The 13,935-nt window shown below is 43.7% G+C and overlaps 1 long non-coding RNA gene across 1 annotated transcript in view; it reads left to right on the forward strand.

Moving 5' to 3' along the window:
* The first annotated feature begins 1,881 nt into the window (after positions 1 to 1,881).
* LOC143630619 (uncharacterized) overlaps positions 1,882 to 13,935 on the forward strand; it is a 175,313-nt gene continuing 163,259 nt past the window's right edge. Inside the window, exon 1 of the long non-coding RNA XR_013153207.1 lies at positions 1,882 to 1,981. This is a non-coding gene — a long non-coding RNA (uncharacterized LOC143630619). The remainder of the gene's footprint in view (positions 1,982 to 13,935) is intronic.

Below are 13,935 nucleotides of genomic sequence, written 5' to 3' on the forward strand. Positions count from 1 at the left end.
ATCCGATTCTTTCTTAGGTAATAATATATTGTATGGTTGTCTCCTAAACGCAATTTGTGATCCGATTTATTGGTTCGACACATTCACACTTTTTCCTTCGGCTCGTGTACTACCCCCTTTGGCAATACTGGCAAAATTTCGAACGGGCCACGGGGTGGCGTGAGGGCATAATAATTGATCCGATTATTTCTTAGGGTCATAATATATTGTATGGCAGTCTCCTAGACCGAATTTATGATCCGATTCAGTGGTTCTACCCATCCTCAGTTTTTCCTCCGGCTCGTGTACTACCCCCTTTGGCAATACTGGTAAAATTTCGAACGGGCCACGGAGTGGCGTGAGGGCATAATAATTGATCCGATTCTTTCTTAGGGTCATAATATATTGTATGGCAGTCTCCTAGACCCAATTTATGATCCGATTCAGTGGTTCGACCCATACTTAGTTTTTTTTCCTCCGGCTCGTGTACTACCCCCTTTGGCAATACGGGCAAAATTTCGTACGGCCACGGGGTGGCGTGAGGGCATAATTATTGATTCGATTCTTTCTTAGGGTCATAATATATTGTATGGTTGTCTCCTAAACCCAATTTATCATCCGATTTATTGGTTCGACACATTCTCAGTTTTTCCTCCGGCTCGTGTACTACCTCCTTTAGCAATACTGACAAAATTTCGAACGGGCCACGGGTTGGCGTGAGGGCATAATAATTGATCCAATTCTTTCTTAGGGTCATAATATATTGTACGGCAGTCTCCTAGACCGAATTTATGATCCGATTCAGTGGTTCGACCCATACTCAGTTTTTTTCCTCCGACTCGTGTACTACCCCCTTTAGCAATACTGGCAAAAATTCGAACGGGCCACGGGGTGGCGTGAGGGCATAATAATTGATCCGATTCTTTCTTAGGGTCATAATATATTGTATGGCAGTCTCCTAGACCGAATTTATGATCCGATTCAGTGGTTCGACCCATACTCAGTTTTTTTCCTCCGACTCGTGTACTACCCCCTTTGGCAATAATGGCAAAATTTCGAACGGGCCACGGGGTAACGTGAGAGCATAATTATTGATCCGATTATTTCTTAGGGTCATAATATATTGTATGGCAGTCTCCTAGACCAAATTTATGATCCGATTCAGTAGTTCTACCCATCCTCAGTTTTTCCTCCGGCTCGTGTACTACCCCCTTTGGCAATACTGGCAAAATTTCGAACGAGCCATGGGGTGGCGTGAGGGCATAATTATTGATCTGATTCGTTCTTAGGGTCATAAAATATTGTATGGAAGTCTCCATGACCGAATTTATGATCCGATTCAGTGGTTCGACGCATACTCAGTTTTTCCTCCGGCTCGTGTACTAACCCCTTTGCCAATACTGCAAAATTTCGAACTGGCCACGGGGTGGCGTGAGGGCATAATTATTGATCCGATTCTTTCTTAGGTAATAATATATTGTATGGTTGTCTCCTAAACGCAATTTGTGATCCGATTTATTGGTTCGACACATTCACAGTTTTTCCTTCAGCTCGTGTACTACCCCCTTTGGCAATACTGGCAAAATTTCGAACGGGCCACGGGGTGGCGTGAGGGCATAATAATTGATCCGATTATTTCTTAGGGTCATAATATATTGTATGGCAGTCTCCTAGACCGAATTTATGATCCAATTCAGTGGTTCTACCCATCCTCAGTTTTTCCTCCGGCTCGTGTACTACCCCCTTTGGCAATACTGGTAAAATTTCGAACGGGCCACGGAGTGGCGTGAGGGCATAATAATTGATCCGATTCTTTCTTAGGGTCATAATATATTGTATGGCAGTCTCCTAGACCCAATTTATGATCCGATTCAGTGGTTCGACCCATACTTAGTTTTTTTTCCTCCGGCTCGTGTACTACCCCCTTTGGCAATACGGGCAAAATTTCGTACGGCCACGGGGTGGCGTGAGGGCATAATTATTGATTCGATTCTTTCTTAGGGTCATAATATATTGTATGGTTGTCTCCTAAACCCAATTTATCATCCGATTTATTGGTTCGACACATTCTCAGTTTTTCCTCCGGCTCGTGTACTACCTCCTTTAGCAATACTGACAAAATTTCGAACGGGCCACGGGTTGGCGTGAGGGCATAATAATTGATCCAATTCTTTCTTAGGGTCATAATATATTGTACGGCAGTCTCCTAGACCGAATTTATGATCCGATTCAGTGGTTCGACCCATACTCAGTTTTTTTCCTCCGACTCGTGTACTACCCCCTTTAGCAATACTGGCAAAAATTCGAACGGGCCACGGGGTGGCGTGAGGGCATAATAATTGATCCGATTCTTTCTTAGGGTCATAATATATTGTATGGCAGTCTCCTAGACCGAATTTATGATCCGATTCAGTGGTTCGACCCATACTCAGTTTTTTTCCTCCGACTCGTGTACTACCCCCTTTGGCAATAATGGCAAAATTTCGAACGGGCCACGGGGTAACGTGAGAGCATAATTATTGATCCGATTATTTCTTAGGGTCATAATATATTGTATGGCAGTCTCCTAGACCAAATTTATGATCCGATTCAGTAGTTCTACCCATCCTCAGTTTTTCCTCCGGCTCGTGTACTACCCCCTTTGGCAATACTGGCAAAATTTCGAACGAGCCATGGGGTGGCGTGAGGGCATAATTATTGATCTGATTCGTTCTTAGGGTCATAAAATATTGTATGGAAGTCTCCATGACCGAATTTATGATCCGATTCAGTGGTTCGACGCATACTCAGTTTTTCCTCCGGCTCGTGTACTAACCCCTTTGCCAATACTGCAAAATTTCGAACTGGCCACGGGGTGGCGTGAGGGCATAATTATTGATCCGATTCTTTCTTAGGTAATAATATATTGTATGGTTGTCTCCTAAACGCAATTTGTGATCCGATTTATTGGTTCGACACATTCACAGTTTTTCCTTCGGCTCGTGTACTACCCCCTTTGGCAATACTGGCAAAATTTCGAACGGGCCACGGGGTGGCGTGAGGGCATAATAATTGATCCGATTATTTCTTAGGGTCATAATATATTGTATGGCAGTCTCCTAGACCGAATTTATGATCCGATTCAGTGGTTCTACCCATCCTCAGTTTTTCCTCCGGCTCGTGTACTACCCCCTTTGGCAATACTGGTAAAATTTCGAACGGGCCACGGAGTGGCGTGAGGGCATAATAATTGATCCGATTCTTTCTTAGGGTCATAATATATTGTATGGCAGTCTCCTAGACCCAATTTATGATCCGATTCAGTGGTTCGACCCATACTTAGTTTTTTTTCCTCCGGCTCGTGTACTACCCCATTTGGCAATACGGGCAAAATTTCGTACGGCCACGGGGTGGCGTGAGGGCATAATTATTGATTCGATTCTTTCTTAGGGTCATAATATATTGTATGGTTGTCTCCTAAACCCAATTTATCATCCGATTTATTGGTTCGACACATTCTCAGTTTTTCCTCCGGCTCGTGTACTACCTCCTTTAGCAATACTGACAAAATTTCGAATGGGCCACGGGTTGGCGTGAGGGCATAATAATTGATCCAATTCTTTCTTAGGGTCATAATATATTGTACGGCAGTCTCCTAGACCGAATTTATGATCCGATTCAGTGGTTCGACCCATACTCAGTTTTTTTCCTCCGACTCGTGTACTACCCCCTTTAGCAATACTGGCAAAAATTCGAACGGGCCACGGGGTGGCGTGAGGGCATAATAATTGATCCGATTCTTTCTTAGGGTCATAATATATTGTATGGCAGTCTCCTAGACCGAATTTATGATCCGATTCAGTGGTTCGACCCATACTCAGTTTTTTTCCTCCGACTCGTGTACTACCCCCTTTGGCAATAATGGCAAAATTTCGAACGGGCCACGGGGTAACGTGAGAGCATAATTATTGATCCGATTATTTCTTAGGGTCATAATATATTGTATGGCAGTCTCCTAGACCAAATTTATGATCCGATTCAGTAGTTCTACCCATCCTCAGTTTTTCCTCCGGCTCGTGTACTACCCCCTTTGGCAATACTGGCAAAATTTCGAACGAGCCATGGGGTGGCGTGAGGGCATAATTATTGATCTGATTCGTTCTTAGGGTCATAAAATATTGTATGGAAGTCTCCATGACCGAATTTATTATCCGATTCAGTGGTTCGACGTATACTCAGTTTTTCCTCCGGCTCGTGTACTAACCCCTTTGCCAATACTGCAAAATTTCGAACTGGCCACAGGGTGGCGTGAGGTCATAATTATTGATTCGATTCTTTCTTAGGTAATAATATATTGTATGGTTGTCTCCTAAACGCAATTTGTGATCCGATTTATTGGTTCGACACATTCACAGTTTTTCCTTCGGCTCGTGTACTACCACCTTTAGCAATACTGGCAAAATTTCGAACGGGCCACGAGGTAGCGTGAGGGCATAATAATTGATCCGATTCGTTCTTAGGGTCATAATATATTGTATGGAAGTCTCCTAGACCGAATTTATGATCCGATTCAGTGGTTCTACCCATCCTCAGTTTTTCCTCCGGCTCGTGTACTACCCCCTTTGGCAATACTGGTAAAATTTCGAACAGGCCACGGAGTGGCGTGAGGGCATAATAATTGATCCGATTCTTTCTTAGGGTCATAATATATTGTATGGCAGTCTCCTAGACCCAATTTATGATCCGATTCAGTGGTTCGACCCATACTTAGTTTTTTTTCCTCCGGCTCGTGTACTACCCCCTTTTGCAATACGGGCAAAATTTCGTACGGCCACGGGGTGGCGTGAGGGCATAATTATTGATTCGATTCTTTCTTAGGGTCATAATATATTGTATGGTTGTCTCCTAAACCCAATTTATCATCCGATTTATTGGTTCGACACATTCTCAGTTTTTCCTCCGGCTCGTGTACTACCTCCTTTAGCAATACTGACAAAATTTCGAACGGGCCACGGGTTGGCGTGAGGGCATAATAATTGATCCAATTCTTTCTTAGGGTCATAATATATTGTACGGCAGTCTCCTAGACCGAATTTATGATCCGATTCAGTGGTTCGACCCATACTCAGTTTTTTTCCTCCGACTCGTGTACTACCCCCTTTAGCAATACTGGCAAAAATTCGAACGGGCCACGGGGTGGCGTGAGGGCATAATAATTGATCCGATTCTTTCTTAGGGTCATAATATATTGTATGGCAGTCTCCTAGACCGAATTTATGATCCGATTCAGTGGTTCGACCCATACTCAGTTTTTTTCCTCCGACTCGTGTACTACCCCCTTTGGCAATAATGGCAAAATTTCGAACGGGCCACGGGGTAACGTGATAGCATAATTATTGATCCGATTATTTCTTAGGGTCATAATATATTGTATGGCAGTCTCCTAGACCAAATTTATGATCCGATTCAGTAGTTCTACCCATCCTCAGTTTTTCCTCCGGCTCGTGTACTACCCCCTTTGGCAATACTGGCAAAATTTCGAACGAGCCATGGGGTGGCGTGAGGGCATAATTATTGATCTGATTCGTTCTTAGGGTCATAAAATATTGTATGGAAGTCTCCATGACCGAATTTATTATCCGATTCAGTGGTTCGACGTATACTCAGTTTTTCCTCCGGCTCGTGTACTAACCCCTTTGCCAATACTGCAAAATTTCGAACTGGCCACGGGGTGGCGTGAGGGCATAATTATTGATTCGATTCTTTCTTAGGTAATAATATATTGTATGGTTGTCTCCTAAACGCAATTTGTGATCCGATTTATTGGTTCGACACATTCACAGTTTTTCCTTCGGCTCGTGTACTACCACCTTTAGCAATACTGGCAAAATTTCGAACGGGCCACGAGGTAGCGTGAGGGCATAATAATTGATCCGATTCGTTCTTAGGGTCATAATATATTGTATGGAAGTCTCCTAGACCGAATTTATGATCCGATTCAGTGGTTCTACCCATCCTCAGTTTTTTTTCCTCCGGCTCGTGTACTACCCCCTTTGGCATTACAGGAAAAATTTTGAACGGTCCATGGTGTGGCGTGAGGGCATAATTATTTATCTGATTCTTTCTTAGGGTCATTAAATATTGTATGGCAGTCTCCTAGACCCAATTTATGATCTGATTTATTGGTACGACACATCCTCAGTTTTTCCTCCGGCTCGTGTGCTACCCCCTTTGGCAATATTGGCAAAATTTCGAACGGGCCACGGGGTGGCGTTAGGGCATAATAATTGATCCGATTCTTTCTTAGGGTCATAATATATTGTATGGCAGTATCCTAGACGGAATTTATGATCCGATTCAGTGGTTCGACCTATACTTAGTTTTTTTTCCTCCGGCTCGTGTACTACCCCCTTTGCCAATACTGGCAAAATTTCGAACAGGCCACGGGGTGGCGTGAGGGCATAATTATTGATCCGATTCTTTCTTACGGTCATAATATATTGGATGGCTGTCTCCTAGACCCAATTTATGATCCGATTTATTGGTTCGACACATTCTCAGTTTTTTTTCCTCCGGCTCGTGTACTACCCCCTTTGCCAATACTGGCGAAATTTCGAACGGGCCACGGGGTGGCGTGAGGGCATAATTATTGATCCGATTCTTTCTTACGGTCATAATATATTGGATGGCTGTCTCCTAGACCCAATTTATGATCCGATTTATTGGTTCGACACATTCTCAGTTTTTCCTCCGGCTCGTGTACTATCCCCTTTGGCAATACTGGCAAAATTTTGAACGGGCCATGGGATGGCGTGAGGGCATAATTATTGATCTGATTCTTTTTTAGGGTCATAAATATTGTATGGCAGTCTCCATGACCGAATTTATGATCCGATTCAGTGGTTCGACGCATCCTCAGTTTTTCCTCCGGCTCGTGTACTACCCCCTTTGGCAACACTGGCAAAATTTTGAACGGGAGACGGTGTGGCATGAGGGCATAATTGTTGATCCGATTCCTTCTTAGGGTCATAATATATTGTATGAAAGTCACCTAGACCGAATTCATGATCCGATTCAGTGGTTCTACCCATCCTCAGTTTTTCCTCCGACTCGTGTACTACCCCCTTTGGCAATACTTGCAAAATTTCGAACGGGACACGGGGTGGCATGAGGGCATAATTATTGGTCTGATTCCATCTTAGGGTCATAATATATTGAATGGCAGTCTCCATGACCGAATTTATGATCCGATTTAGTGGTTCGATCCATCCTCAGTTTTTCCTCCGACTCGTGTACTACCCCCTTTGGAAATACAGGCAAAATTTTGAACGGGCCACGGGGTGGCGTGAGGGCATAATTATTGATCCTATTCTTTCTTATGGTCATAATATATTGTATGGCTGTCTCCTAGACCCAATTTATGATCCGATTCAGTGGTTCGACCCATACTCAGTTTTTTTCCTCCGACTCGTGTACTACCCCCTTAAGCAATACTGGCAAAATTTCGAACGGGCCACGGTCTGGCGTGAGAGCATAATTATTGATCCGATTATTTCTTCGGTTCATAATATATTGTATGGAAGTCTCCTAGACCGAATTTATGATCCGATTCAGTGGTTCTACCCATCCTCAGTTTTTCCTCCGGTTCGTGTACTACCCACTTTGGCAATACTGGCAAAATTTTGAACGGGCCACGGTGTGGCGCGAGGGTATTATTATTGATCTGATTCTTTCTTAGGGTCATTAAATATTGTATGGCAGTCTCATTGACCGAATTTATGATCCGATTCAGTGGTTCGACCCATCCTCAGTTTTTCCACCGGCTCGTGTGCTACTCCCTTTGGCAATATTGGCAAAATTTCGAACGGGCCACGGGGTGGCGTTAGGGCATAATAATTGATCCGATTCTTTCTTAGGGTCATAATATATTGTATGGCAGTATCCTAGACGGAATTTATGATCCGATTCAGTGGTTCGACCTATACTTAGTTTTTTTTCCTCCGGCTCGTGTACTACCCCCTTTGCCAATACTGGCAAAATTTCGAACGGGCCACGGGGTGGCGTGAGGGCATAATTATTGATCCGATTCTTTCTTACGGTCATAATATATTGGATGGCTGTCTCCTAGACATAATTTATGATCCGATTTATTGGTTCGAAACATTCTCAGTTTTTTTTCCTCCGTCTCGTGTACTACCCCCTTTGCCAATACTGGCGAAATTTCGAACGGGCCACGGGGTGGCGTGAGGGCATAATTATTGATCCGATTCTTTCTTACGGTCATAATATATTGGATGGCTGTCTCCTAGACCCAATTTATGATCCGATTTATTGGTTCGACACATTCTCAGTTTTTCCTCCGGCTCGTGTACTATCCCCTTTGGCAATACTGGCAAAATTTTGAACGGGCCACGGGATGGCGTGAGGGCATAATTATTGATCTGGTTCTTTCTTAGGGTCATAAAATATTGTATGGCAGTCTCCATGACCGAATTTATGATCCGATTCAGTGGTTCGACGCATCCTCAGTTTTTCCTCCGACTTGTGTACTACCCCCTTTGGCAATACTTGCAAAATTTCGAACGGGACACGGGGTGGCATGAGGGCATAATTGTTGGTCTGATTCCATCTTAGGGTCATAATATATTGTATGGCAGTCTTCATGACCGAATTTATGATCCGATTCACTGGTTCGACCCATCCTCAGTTTTTCCTCCGACTCGTGTACCCCCTTTGGAAATACTGGCAAAATTTTGAACTGGCCACGGGGTGGCGTGAGGGCATAATTATTGATCCGATTCTTTCTTATGGTCATAATATATTGTATGGCTGTCTCCTAAACCCAATTTATGATCCGATTCAGTGGTTCGACCCATACTCAGTTTTTTTCCTCCGACTCGTGTACTACCTCCTTTGGCAATACTGGCAAAATTTCGAACGGGCCACGGTGTGGCGTGAGAGCATAATTATTGATCCGATTATTTCTTAGGGTCATAATATATTGTATGGAAGTCTCATAGACCGAATTTATGATCCGATTCAGTGGTTCTACCCATCCTCAGCTTTTCCTCCGGCTCGTGTACTACCCACTTTGGCAATACTGGCAAAATTTTGAACGGGCCACGGTGTGGCGCGAGGGCATTATTATTGATTTGATTCTTTCTTAGGGTCATTAAATATTGTATGGCAGTCTCATTGACCGAATTTATGATCCGATTCAGTGGTTCGACCCATCCTCAGTTTTTCCTCCGGCTCGTGTGCTACCCCCTTTGGCAATATTGGCAAAATTTCGAACGGGCCACGGGGTGACGTGAGGGCATAATAATTGATCCGATTCTTTCTTAGGTCATAATATATTGTATGGTTGTCTCCTAAACCCAATTTATGATCCGATTTATTGGTTCGACACATTCTCAGTTTTTCCTCCGGCTCGTGTACTACCACCTTTAGCAATACTGGCAAAATTTCTAACGGGCCACGGGGTGGCGTGTGGGCATAATAATTGATCCGATTCTTTCTTAGGGTCATAATATATTGTATGTCCGTATCATAGACCGAATTTATGATCCGATTCAGTTGTTCGACCAATACTTAGTTTTTTTTCCTCCGGCTCGTGTACTACCCCCTTTGGCAATACTGGCAAAATTTCGAACGGGCCACGGGGTGGCGTGAGAGCATAATTATTGATACGATTATTTCTTAGGGTCATTATATATCGATGGAAGTCACCTAGACCGAAATCATGATCCGATTCAGTGGTTTTACCCATCCTCAGTTTTTCCTCCGGCTCGTGTACTACCCCCTTTGGCAATACTTGCAAAATTTCGAACGGGACACGGGGTGGCATGAGGGCATATTTGTTGATCCGATTCATTCTTATTGTCATAATATATTGTATGGAAGTCTCCTAGACCGAATTTATGATCCGATTCAGTGGTTCGACCAATCCTCAGTTTTTCCTCCGACTCGTGTACTACCCCCTTTGGCAATACTAGCAAAATTTTGAACCAGCCACGGGGTGGCGTGAGGGCATAATTATTGATCCGAATTTTTTTTATGGTCATAATATAATGTATGGCTGTCTCCTAGACACAATTTATGATCCGATTTATTGGTTCGAGCATCCTCAGTTTTTTCTCTGGCTCGTGTACTACCCCCTTTGGCAATACTGGCAAGATTTTGAACGGGCCACGGGGTGGCGTGAGGGCATTATTATTGATCTGATTCTTTCTAAGGGTCATAAAACATTGTATGGTAGTCTCATTGCCGAATTTTTGTTCCGATTCAGTGGTTCGACCCATCCTCAGTTTTTCCTCCGGCTCGTGTACTACCCCCTTTGGCAATACTGGCAAAATTTCGAACGGGCCACGGGGTGGCGTGAGGGCATAATAATTGATCCGATTCTTTCTTAGGGTCAAAATATATTGTATAGCAGTCTCTATGACCGAATTTATGATCCAATTCAGTGGTTCGACGCATCCTCAGTTTTTCCTCCGGCTCGTGTACTACCCCTTTTGGCAATACTGGCAAAATTTCGAACGGGCCACGGGGTGGCGTGAGGGCATAATAATTGATCCGATTCTTTCTTAGGGTCATAATATATTGTATGGCAGTCTCCATGACCGAATTTATGATCCGATTCAGTGGTTCGACGCATCCTCAGTTTTTCCTCCGGCTCGTGTACTACCCCCTTTAGCAATACTGGCAAAATTTTGAACGGGCCACGGGGTGGCGTGAGGGCATAATTATTGATCCGATTCTTTCTTAGGGTCATAAAATATTGTATGGCAGTCTCCATGACCGAATTTATGATCCGATTCAGTGGTTCGACGCATCCTCAGTTTTTCCTCCGACTCTTGTACTACCCCCTTTGGAAATACTGGCAAAATTTTGAACGGGCCACGGTGTAGCGTGGGGGCATAATTATTGATCCGATTCTTTCTTAGGGTCATAATAAATTGTACAGTTGTCTCCTAGACTCAATTTATAATCCGATTTATTGGTTCGACACATTGTCAGTTTTTCCTCCGGCTCGTGTACTACCACCTTTAGCAATACTAGCAAAATTTCGAACGGGCCACAGGGTGGTGTGAGGGCATAATAATTGATCCGATTCTTTCTTAGGGTCATAATATATTGTATGGAAGTCTCATAGACCGAATTTATGATCCGATTCAGTGGTTCTACCCATCCTCAGTTTTTCCTCCGGCTCGTGTACTACCCACTTTGGCAATACTGGCAAAATTTTGAACGGGCCACGGTGTGGCGCGAGGGCATTATTATTGATTTGATTCTTTCTTAGGGTCATTAAATATTGTATGGCAGTCTCATTGACCGAATTTATGATCCGATTCAGTGGTTCGACCCATCCTCAGTTTTTCCTCCGGCTCGTGTGCTACCCCCTTTGGCAATATTGGCAAAATTTCGAACGGGCCACGGGGTGACGTGAGGGCATAATAATTGATCCGATTCTTTCTTAGGTCATAATATATTGTATGGTTGTCTCCTAAACCCAATTTATGATCCGATTTATTGGTTCGACACATTCTCAGTTTTTCCTCCGGCTCGTGTACTACCACCTTTAGCAATACTGGCAAAATTTCTAACGGGCCACGGGGTGGCGTGTGGGCATAATAATTGATCCGATTCTTTCTTAGGGTCATAATATATTGTATGTCCGTATCATAGACCGAATTTATGATCCGATTCAGTTGTTCGACCAATACTTAGTTTTTTTTCCTCCGGCTCGTGTACTACCCCCTTTGGCAATACTGGCAAAATTTCGAACGGGCCACGGGGTGGCGTGAGAGCATAATTATTGATACGATTATTTCTTAGGGTCATAATATATTGTATGGAAGTCACCTAGACCGAAATCATGATCCGATTCAGTGGTTTTACCCATCCTCAGTTTTTCCTCCGGCTCGTGTACTACCCCCTTTGGCAATACTTGCAAAATTTCGAACGGGACACGGGGTGGCATGAGGGCATATTTGTTGATCCGATTCATTCTTATTGTCATAATATATTGTATGGAAGTCTCCTAGACCGAATTTATGATCCGATTCAGTGGTTCGACCAATCCTCAGTTTTTCCTCCGACTCGTGTACTACCCCCTTTGGCAATACTAGCAAAATTTTGAACCAGCCACGGGGTGGCGTGAGGGCATAATTATTGATCCGAATTTTTTTTATGGTCATAATATAATGTATGGCTGTCTCCTAGACACAATTTATGATCCGATTTATTGGTTCGAGCATCCTCAGTTTTTTCTCTGGCTCGTGTACTACCCCCTTTGGCAATACTGGCAAGATTTTGAACGGGCCACGGGGTGGCGTGAGGGCATTATTATTGATCTGATTCTTTCTAAGGGTCATAAAACATTGTATGGTAGTCTCATTGCCGAATTTTTGTTCCGATTCAGTGGTTCGACCCATCCTCAGTTTTTCCTCCGGCTCGTGTACTACCCCCTTTGGCAATACTGGCAAAATTTCGAACGGGCCACGGGGTGGCGTGAGGGCATAATAATTGATCCGATTCTTTCTTAGGGTCAAAATATATTGTATAGCAGTCTCTATGACCGAATTTATGATCCAATTCAGTGGTTCGACGCATCCTCAGTTTTTCCTCCGGCTCGTGTACTACCCCTTTTGGCAATACTGGCAAAATTTCGAACGGGCCACGGGGTGGCGTGAGGGCATAATAATTGATCCGATTCTTTCTTAGGGTCATAATATATTGTATGGCAGTCTCCATGACCGAATTTATGATCCGATTCAGTGGTTCGACGCATCCTCAGTTTTTCCTCCGGCTCGTGTACTACCCCCTTTAGCAATACTGGCAAAATTTTGAACGGGCCACGGGGTGGCGTGAGGGCATAATTATTGATCCGATTCTTTCTTAGGGTCATAAAATATTGTATGGCAGTCTCCATGACCGAATTTATGATCCGATTCAGTGGTTCGACGCATCCTCAGTTTTTCCTCCGACTCTTGTACTACCCCCTTTGGAAATACTGGCAAAATTTTGAACGGGCCACGGTGTAGCGTGAGGGCATAATTATTGATCCGATTCTTTCTTAGGGTCATAATAAATTGTACAGTTGTCTCCTAGACTCAATTTATAATCCGATTTATTGGTTCGACACATTGTCAGTTTTTCCTCCGGCTCGTGTACTACCACCTTTAGCAATACTAGCAAAATTTCGAACGGGCCACAGGGTGGTGTGAGGGCATAATAATTGATCCGATTCTTTCTTAGCGTCATAATATATTGTATGGAAGTCTCCTAGACAGAATTTATGATCCGATTCAGTGGTTCTACCCTTCTTCAGTTTTTCCTCCGGCTCGCCCCCTTTGGCAATACTGGCAAAATTTCGAAAAGGCCCATGGTGTGGCGTGAGGGCATAATTATTGATCTGATTCTTTCTTAAGGTCATAAAATATTGTATGGCAGTCTCCATGACCGAATTTATGATCCTATTCAGTGGTTGGACGCATCCTCAGTTTTTCCTCCCGCTCGTGTACTACCCCCTTTGGCAATACTGGCAAAATTTTGAACGGGCCAAGGGGTGGCATGAGGGCATTATTATTGATCTGATTCTTTCTTAGGGTCATAAAATATTGAATGGCAGTCTCATTGACCGAATTTATGATCCAATTCAGTGGTTCGACCCATCCTCAGTTTTTCATCCGGCTCGTGTACTACCCCCTTTGGCAACACTGGTAAAATTTCGAACGGGCCACGGAGTGGCGTGAGGGCATAACAATTGATCCGATTCTTTCTTAGGGTCATAATATATTGTATGGCAGTCTCCTAGACAGAATTTATGATCCGATTCAGTGGTTCTACCCTTCTTCAGTTTTTCCTCCGGCTCGCCCCCTTTGGCAATACTGGCAAAATTTCGAAAAGGGCCATGGTGTGGCGTGAGGGCATAATTATTGATCTGATTCTTTCTTAAGGTCATAAAATATTGTA

This window comes from Bidens hawaiensis, unplaced genomic scaffold (assembly GCF_021521415.1).
Source record: "Bidens hawaiensis isolate Kalapana, Puna unplaced genomic scaffold, B.hawaiensis_p1.1 tig00005770_1, whole genome shotgun sequence".
Lineage (NCBI taxonomy): Eukaryota > Viridiplantae > Streptophyta > Magnoliopsida > Asterales > Asteraceae > Bidens > Bidens hawaiensis.